Genomic DNA, 9518 nt, shown 5'->3' with positions numbered 1-9518 from the left:
TGAGGGTGAGTGGTGAGGGGTGAGTGGTGAGTGGTGAGGGTGAGTGGTGAGTGGTGACGGTGAGTGGTGAGGGAGAGTGGTGAGGGAGAGGGGTGAGGGTGAGTGTTGAGGGTGAATGGGAGGGTGAGTGGTGAGGGTGAGTGGTGAGGTTGGGTGGTGAGGTTAAGTGGTGAGGGTGAGTGGGGAGGGTGAGTGCTGAGGGTGTGGTGAGAGTGAGTGGTGAGGGTGAGTGGTGAGGGTGAGTGGTTAGGATTTGTGATGATGGTGAGTGGTGAGGGCGAGTGTTGATGTTGAGGGTGAGTGGTGAGGGTGTGTGGTGAATAGTAAGGGTGAGTGGTGAGGGTGAGTGGTGGGTGGTGAGGGTGAGTGGTGAGGTTGAGTGGTGAGGGTTAGTGGAGAGTGGTGAGTGGTGATTGGTCAGTGGTGATTGGTCAGGATGAATGGTGAGTAGTGAGGGTGAGGTTGAGTGGTGAGGGTGAGTGGTGGTTATGACGGTGAGTGGTGAGTGGTGAGGGTGAGTGGTGAGGCAGAATGGTGAGGGTGAATGGTGAGAGTGAGTGGTGAGTGGTGAGGGTGAGTGGTGATGGTGAGGGGTGAGGGTGAGTGGTGAGGGTGAGTGGTGAGGGTGAGGGGTGAGGATGAGTGGTGAGGTTGAGTGGTGAGTAGTAAGGGTGAGTGGTGATGGTGAGGGTTAGTGGTGAGGGTGAGTGGTCAGTGGTGAGGGATCAGGGTTAGTGGTGAGGGTGAGTGGTGATGGTGAAGGGTGAGTGGTGAGGGTGAGTGGTGACGGTGAGTGGTGAGGGAGAGTGGTGAGGGAGAGGGGTGAGGTTGAGTGGTGAGGTTAAGTGGTGAGGGTGAGTGGGGAGGGTGAGTGCTGAGGGTGTGGTGAGAGTGAGTGGTGAGGGTGAGTGGTGAATAGTAAGGGTGAGTGGTGAGAGTGAGTGGTGAGGGTAAGGGTGAGTGGTGAGTGGTCAGTGGTGAGGTTGAGTGGTGAGTAGGAAGGGTGAGTGGTGAGGGTGAGTGGTGGGTGGTGAGGGTGAGTGGTGAGGTTGAGTGGTGAGTAGGAAGGGTGAGTGGGGAGGGTGAGTGGTCAGTGGTGAGGGAGGGGTCAGGGTTAGTGGTGAGGGTGGGTGGTGAGGGTGAGTGGTGAGGTTGAGTAGTGAGGGTTAGTGGAGAGTGGTGAGTGGTGATTGGTCAGTGGTGATTGGTCAGGATGAATGGTGAGTAGTGAGGGTGAGGTTGAGTGGTGAGGGTGAGTGGTGGTTATGACGGTGAGTGGTGAGGGTGAGTGGTGAGTGGTGAGGCAGAATGGTGAGGGTGAATGGTGAGAGTGAGTGGTGAGTGGTGAGGGTGAGTGGTGATGGTGAGGGGTGAGGGGTGAGGGTGAGTGGTGAGGGGTGATGGTGAGGGGTGAGGGTGAGTGGTGAGGGTGAGTGGTGAGGGTGAGGGGTGAGTGGTGAGGATGAGTGGTGAGGTTGAGTGGTGAGTAGTAAGGGTGAGTGGTGATGGTGAGGGTTAGTGGTGAGGGTGAGTGGTCAGTGGTGAGGGATCAGGGTTAGTGGTGAGGGTGAGTGGTGATGGTGAGGGGTGAGTGGTGAGGGTGAGTGGTGACGGTGAGTAGTGAGGGAGAGTGGCGGGGGAGAGGGGTGAGGTTGAGTGGTGAGGTTAAGTGGTGAGGGTGAGTGCTGAGGGTGTGGTGAGAGTGATTGGTGAGGGTGAGTGGTGAGGGTGAGTGGTTAGGATTTGTGATGATGGTGAGTGGTGAGGGCAAGTGTTGATGTTGAGGGTGAGTGGTGAGGGTGTGTGGTGAATAGTAAGGGTGAGTGGTGAGTGGTCAGTGGTGAGGTTGAGTGGTGAGTAGGAAGGGTGAGTGGTGAGTGGGGAGGGTGAGTGGTCAGGGGTGAGGGTTAGTGGTGAGGTTGAGTGGTGAGTAGGAAGGGTGAGTGGGGAGGGTGAGTGGTCAGTGGTGAGGGAGGGGTCAGGGTTAGTGGTGAGGGTGAGTGGTGAGGGTTAGTGGTGAGGGGTGATTGGTGGTGGTGAGGGTGAGTGGTGAGTGGTGATGGTGAGTAGTGAGGGTGAGTAGTGAGGGTGAGTGGTGATGGTGAGTGGTGATGGTGATGGGTGAGTGGTGACGAAGAGTGGTGAGTAGTAAGGGTGAGTCGTGAGGGTTAGTGGTGAGGGTGAGTGGTTAGGGTTTATGGTGATGGTGAGTGGTGAGGGTGAGTGGTGAATGGTGAGTGGTGAATGGTGAGTGGTGAGGGTAAGTGGTGATGGTGAGTAGTGAGGGTGAGTGGTTATGGGTGAGTGGTGGGGATGAGTAGTGAGGGTGAGTGGTGAGGGGCAGTGGTGAAGGTGAGTGGTGAAGGTGAGTAGTAAGTAGTGAGGATGAATGGTGAGTGGTGAGGGTGATTAGTGAGTAGTGAGGGTGAGTGGTGAGGGTGATTAGTGTGTAGTGAGGGTGAGTGGAGAGGGAGAGAGTGAGTGGTGAGCGTGAGTGGTGGTGGTGAGGGTGAGTGGTAAGCGTGAGTGGTGAGGCAGAGGGTGAGTGGTGAGGGTGAGTGGTGAGGCTGAATGGTCAGGGTGAATGGTGAGAGTGAGTGGTGAGTGGTGAGGCTGAATGGTCAGGGTCAATGGTGAGAGTGAGTGGTGAGGGTTAGTGGTGAGGGTGTTTGGTGATTGGTGAGTGGTGACGGTGAGTGGTGAGGGTGAGTGGTGAGGGAGATTGGTGAGGGAGATTGGTGAGGGAGATTGGTGAGTTGTGAGGGTGAATTGTGAGGGTGAGTAGTGAGTGGGAGTGGTGAGTGGTGAGGATGAGTTGTGAGTGGTGAAAGGTATTGTCAAAGCCCACCGGGCTTTGACAATACCTTAGTATCTGTGTATATATGTAAGGTTATTAAGAAATATATTTTTCACCCAGGCAACGCCGGGTACTTCTGCTAGTGTTATAATAAATATAATATGTTATAATAATTATACTATGTTATAATCATTATAATGTTATAATAATTATAATATGTTATAATAAATATTTTATGATAATTATAATATGTTATACTAATTATAATATATATTCTTGGTTCTTTAGGTAAAGTCACGTTTTATTTTATTATTTCCCTTCTACGTGACTTTACCGAAAGAACCAAGAATATGAATCCCTGAAGTCACGAAAGCTTGAAATCAAGATATAATTATATGTTATAATAATTATAATATGTTTTAATTAATTATAATCAAATATGCTAAAAATGTCCCCCCCAATATATTGCTATAAAAACATTTTTAAAAATAATAATTGCGATGCTATGTTAATAAAAACAACAATTTGCTAAACCTTGGCCATGAAATCTGGAATTGTCTTCATATAACAATGCATAGATTTCTGTTTACATGATTGCGTTGTACTTCATGAATCCATAATCTCTGCCATTACATACTATGAAACAAGAAAAGGTAAAAAAGAAAAAAACAGAGCAATGTAATACAATACACTATTAGACATTATTGTAAAGAATAAAGACAAATGACATCCCATGTGTTAGTGAACTTTGAAAAATATTTAAGTCATTAAATAGCAGGAAATTAGTTTTCAAATTTAGATATTTTTCTGGGGGGGGGGGACCCCAGACCCCCTGGAAGATTTGGTCCCCCCCAATGTTGACTCCATGGCTACAGCCTTGCATTGACATGCTAATTTCTCTACCCCCCCCTCTCTCTCTATTTAAGGCCTCGACACAGAGGTGTTGTTTCTCTATGTGCCTATGTGTGTGTGTCTCTCTCTGTGTGTCTTTGTGTCATCTCTCTCTGCTTATGTGTCTCCGTGTCTGTGTTTTGTCTCTCTCTCAAATTGAGAAATCTTTGGAAGAACGTAATTAACCAGGTGGGGTGTTGACTGTTACGTTACCCGACTCTCTGTGGTATTGCATTACATTTCTAAGTTTACTGGGTTTGTTTTCTCTTAAATTTGTACCTGACGATGATTGCTTGTGTTGCAATCGAAACGTCACATGCTATTATTTAATGTATTTTTTTATTGTACGTGACTTTCCCGAAATAACCAAAGAGTATCTTGCTTAAGTTTTAATTTCTCTTCACCTGGCTCGTTACTTTGTAACTTTGTTTTTATTTTAAATATTCACAGTTTTTTTCATTTTTTACCAGGCCACGCCCGCTTGAGCTGCTGTACCACTCTTGTTTTCAGAAGCGACCTGCCCACAACAACAACAACAAGGTGAGGCTTGTCAACAGCGTGGCGATGTTCACTCTAGACGCGTGGCGGTGTTCACTATAGACGCGTGGCGGTGTTCACTCTAGACGCGTGGTGGTGTTCACTCTCTACATGTGGAGCGGAAACCCGGGGATCGGGAAGGAAATCAACGCCACCACGGGGAAAGAGAGAGAGAGACACTCAGTCTCGGCTGTGTTGATTGATCCTCAATGAATTACTTGTTGGAGTGAGAAAGCATTAATGCTGAGCAGGTGAAGGTGGCCAGGTGTGGGTCTGGACACACCACCACCTGCGAGCGGGCGTGCCGTCGCTGCGGCCACCCTCCCGGCGGAAGAGGTTTGCGCCATCGACCATCGACGGCAGCATGGAGCGGGAGTACGGGAGGACCGGGCCGGTTCAAGCCGTCTACAACATCCATCGTCGTCACCAGCGCTTCCACGCTGTTACAACTGCGGCATCCGGGGCCACGTCGCCTCGGGGTGCCGCTCTCCTGGGCAGCGCGGGACGACACCTCAACGGGACGCCCGCCCTCGTCACAAGCTCCACCATCATAATCCGGCGAGTCGCGGCACCCCTCATGTTTGGCCCACGCACACGCCCGTCACACACTCAAACACCGCAGCGAAGGGGGGGCCAATATCGCGTACCATGGCACCAACACGCACCGCTCTGGGTACTCAGATTGAACCCAGCCAGTGGTCCGTGTTGGCCCATCGGGTTGTAGCCGCGTCGTCGGGGTCGTCGGCCGTTGTGGGTCACATCGATGGGGTCGAGGTGCGCATCCTGGTCGATACAGGAGCATCGGCGACCATTATTTCGGAGTTCATTTATAACATTCTCCCTGCCCAGAGCCGTCCTTTGATGCCTGTTAACGTGCCATTCTTTGCTGCTAACGGGGGTTCACTTGGCATCATCGGACAAATTCGAGCCCAGATTTGTGTTGGGGATATTAAATTATCTGGGCCGATTTTTGTTTCCTCCTCGCTGGCGGTTCCGTGCCTGCTGGGGACGGACTTCCTGGCCAAAATGCCGATTAGGATATTAATCGACCAGGGATGCATTGAGCTCCCATCGAGCCGACGCATGGCGTTTCTGCCATCCCCCGCTACGAGCCGGACGGCGTTCGCGACGGTGCCGGCGTTCGTAGATAGAACGGTGCGCGTTCCTCCGGGGGCGCAAATGTTGATTCCTTTGAAACTTCGGCGGCCCTTCGCTAAGGGCATTGGGGCTCAAGGGGTTCTGCTGGGACCGTCTAGGGCCGGGGTCAGTGGACCTAATTTACTCCCGGCCCAGACCATAGTGAGAGGGGAAGGAGAACCCTTCATCGCGGTCCTCAATGTGGGCTCGCAGACGGTGGTGGTCCCACAGGGGACCGTGCTTGCTCACGCAACGCCGGTGCCCTGTGAGGAACCCGTCGCGAGTCATGTCGGTGCTGTCCCTGCACCGCGACCACATTCGGACAGCGATGAAGGGTGGCTCGAGGCGCTTTGCGCGGGATCGACGGACCTGTCAAATTTAGAGCGCCAACGTCTTAAGACACTACTGAGGGAATTTTCCGACGTTTTCAGTCGGGATAAATACGATTTGGGCTGCACTCATCTGCTGCGTCACCATATTGATACGGGTGACAGCGCGCCAATACGCCAGAATCCTTTTCGGTTGAGTCCCGCCGAAAAGGACCATGTCAAATCGGCTGTTGATGACATGCTAGCCGCCGACATCATTTCTCCCTCCAACAGCCCTTGGGGAGCGCCGATCGTCCTGGTTAAGAAGCAGGACGGTTCGTTGCGGTTTTGCGTTGACTTTCGGCGCCTTAATAAAATTACGGTTGCCGACGCATACCCGCTCCCACGGATGGACGAATCGCTTGACGCCTTGGCGGGAGCGCGATTCTTCTCCACATTGGACTTACTTTCGGGATTCTGGCAGCTTCCTCTGGATGATGATTCAAAGCCTAAAACTGCTTTCCGTACTCCGCACGGCCTGTTTCAATTCAACCGGTTGCCGATGGGCTTACACTCAGCGCCGGCAACTTTCCAGCGGTTGATGGAATTGGTTTTGGCTGGATTGCAATGGGAGTCGTGCCTGATTTATTTGGATGACGTCATTCTCTTTGGCAAAACTTTTGATGAACATCTCCAGAGGTTGCGGGCGGTTTTCCTAAAGATGCGGGCTGCTAATTTGAAATTTAAGCCCCAAAAATGCCATTTGTTACGCGAGTCGGTGCGTTATTTGGGGCACATCGTGGGGCGCTCAGGTATTTCTACCAATCCCGCCAAAACGCAGTGTGTAAGCTCCTGGCCGACTCCCACCACAGTGGGAGAGGTTAGGAGTTTTATTGGGTTTGCGTCGTATTATAGACGCTTCGTCGCTAATTTTGCGACTATCGCGAAACCCCTACACGCTTTAAGATCTAAAGGGGTTCGGTTCTGCTGGGGTCAGGAGGAGGAAGCTGCTTTTTGCTCCCTTCGGGATGCTTTGGTAAACGCTCCTCCCCTGATTTACCCTGATTTTTCAAGACCGTTCTTGCTCGACACCGATGCGAGCAACACGGGTATTGGGGGCGTGCTCTCCCAGGTGGTTGACGGCGTGGAACGTGTGGTTGCGTACGGCAGTCGGGTGTTGTCTCCGGCGGAGCAACGATATTGTGTTACCCGTAGGGAACTGTTGGCAATTGTCCATTTCATCCAACAGTATCGCCCATATCTGTACGGTCGGCATTTCACCGTCCGCACAGATCATGCGGCACTGCAGTACGCCCTGAGGGTTCAACAGCCATCGGGACAATTGTCCCGATGGTTGGAGGTCCTCCAGGATTACGATTTCCAAACCACATACCGTAAGGGCGTTCGCCACACCAACGCGGACGCTCTGTCGCGCTTGCCAACCACCTCCGAGTGTGCATGCCTCCTGGGGTCTGGACGTTGCAGGCCTCCAGGGGACACATCGGTACCTGTCTTGGCGGCCGCCAACGACGACGATACAGTACTTACTAATTCGATCGAACAGCAGGGCAAAGATTCCCTGTTGGGGTTGCCCGTCATTGAATGGGGGCGCCTCCAGATGGAGGATGTCTCCCTCCTCGGGTGGCGACGTCGCGTTGGCGGTGCGGCGGGGGGAAAAAGAGGTGGTTCCGACGCATGGGAAATGTGCCAAGGTCTGCTGATGCATTGGGACGGGAAGTCACGTCGACATCGGCTAGTGGTCCCTACTGGGTTGCAGGGCAGGGTGGTATGGGCCGCTCATGAGCGCCTCTATCACCTGGGGACTCAAAAGACTCTCGCCTTGCTGCAACTTGATTTTTATTGGCCTGGCATGACGAGGGATGTTGGGGATTTGTTGGGATCATGCCCTCAATGTGCACAACGAAAACCGCCGGCACGGGAGTCTAACCCGCCCTTGCAATCGATCAAAGTGTCCAGGATAAACGAGCTGGTCGCTCTGGACATTTTGGGACCATTCCCCGCCACCCCCAGGGGGAATAGATATTTGTTGACTGGTGTCGAGTATTTTACGCGCTGGCCTATGGCCTGGCCTCTGGCCAACCAGTCGGCAGCAGCCATCGTGGAGGCCTTTGTTCAGAGTTATGTCCTGGACAAAGGTGCTCCGGAGAGGCTGCTGACCGACCAGGGCAGAAATTTTTCCGGTAAATTACTCAGACAAGTCTGTGATCTCCTGGGCACAAAGAAAATTCGGACCTCCCCATATCACCCACAAACTGACGGGATGGTCGAACGTTTGCATCGCACCATCTCGTCCATGTTATCACAACAAGTTTCGGACTCGCAAACGGATTGGGACCTACAAATTCAGGGGGTCTTGGCGGCGTACCGGATGGCACCCCATGCAGCTACGGGGTTTTCTCCCTTTTACCTCATGTACGGCCGAGAACCAGACCCGCCTGTTCGTGCCCAGTTGCGGATCCCCGTGCCGCAGGGAAAAACTAATCTGGCTGACCACGTTAAATTTAATCTGGACAAATTGACCGAGGCACGGGATGCTGCAATGCAAATCTCTGACCTCCGTCAGAAGGCGAATGAGCGCCTCAGATTGAGTCGAGCGCACATGCTGCAGTGGAAGCCGGGGGACAAGGCATGGCTGCACTGCCCTCAGGTGCCACTGGCAACCTCCTCTAAACTGGTACGGCCGTGGCGGGGCCCTGTGGAAGTGGTGGAGGTGTTACGACCGCAGTGCGTGCGCATCAAGTGGGGGAAGCGGCGATGGTTCGTGCACCCCTCTAGATTAAAACCCTTGGCTGCGGTACACAACCCCACTTCACACGCGCGTGGCCAAACATGTGGGGGGTCGGCCGACTCGCTGGGTCCGTCTCCGTCGCTCTCACCTAATGCCTTGCCGGCTGTGCCACCTTCAGGAGCATCAGGAGTGACGGGCTCACACCCGATCACCCCTCCTGCGGATACCGAGGGTCACGCGGAGTCGGATGATTGCTCACCCCAAGACGGACAGTCGCCACCTGATGGTCCGCCACGCGCGGTTACCCCGTGTGAGGGGCCTGCTGCAAGGACGCGCGCTAAAATGCGCAAACTGTTGTGAGGCCGGAAAATGTGTACATAGCTGTTGTGTTCATTGGGTGTTGTGTGGGTGGTGTGTTCCCCGCTCCTCGGATGTACATATGTTTGGTTCACCGTGTGTTGTGTGTGCGTGGTGGGTTCCCTGCTGATTGTATATAGGCTGTTTTTTTACGGAATTCGTATTTATTCGGGGGGGGGTGCGACGGGTTGTTTTCTCATCTTGCTGTTGCGTTCTTGTTCTGGTTCCTGTTATTGTTAAGAAAAATAGTGAGGCACACGCGCGGTCAAGGGGGAATGCACCTTTATTGTAAAATTTTTGTGTGTTGGCAGCCGGGACGGCTGCATGCTATGCGGGGGGGAGTGATGTAGGGGTGTTAGAGAGAGAGCCCGTTATGCATGGCAGCCTATGGTAAACAAACACAGTAGGCGGGGCTACATGAGTGCACGAGCAGGTGCCCTCTGCGACGTCCGCGCCAGACACCCTGGGGGGTCGATTCGGTCGTTATGATCCCCCGGGGCCCCACCCCTCAGGGAGGGGTTGGGTATAAAAGGGGAATGTATCGAAGGGCTCGGGAGTGATGTTTAGTTAAAGAAGAGAAGACGGAAGACGTCTTAGATAGAGCCCTGGACTCCCCCTGGTACGCCGTCCTTATCAGGACCGCGCAGGCTCGAGCCAGTGGCGTGGTACCAGAGCCAGAGCCAGTGCTGGTCTGGACTCTGGGTACCGGGCCCGACTGACCAGTGTTGGGCCAAGATAGCCT

The sequence above is a fragment of the Lampetra planeri genome, chromosome 73, assembly GCF_965212315.1.
Source record: "Lampetra planeri chromosome 73, kcLamPlan1.2.h2, whole genome shotgun sequence".
Classification (NCBI taxonomy): Eukaryota; Metazoa; Chordata; class Hyperoartia; order Petromyzontiformes; family Petromyzontidae; genus Lampetra; species Lampetra planeri.
The sequence above is the reverse complement of the archived record's forward strand: the minus strand, read 5'-3'. Positions refer to the sequence as shown.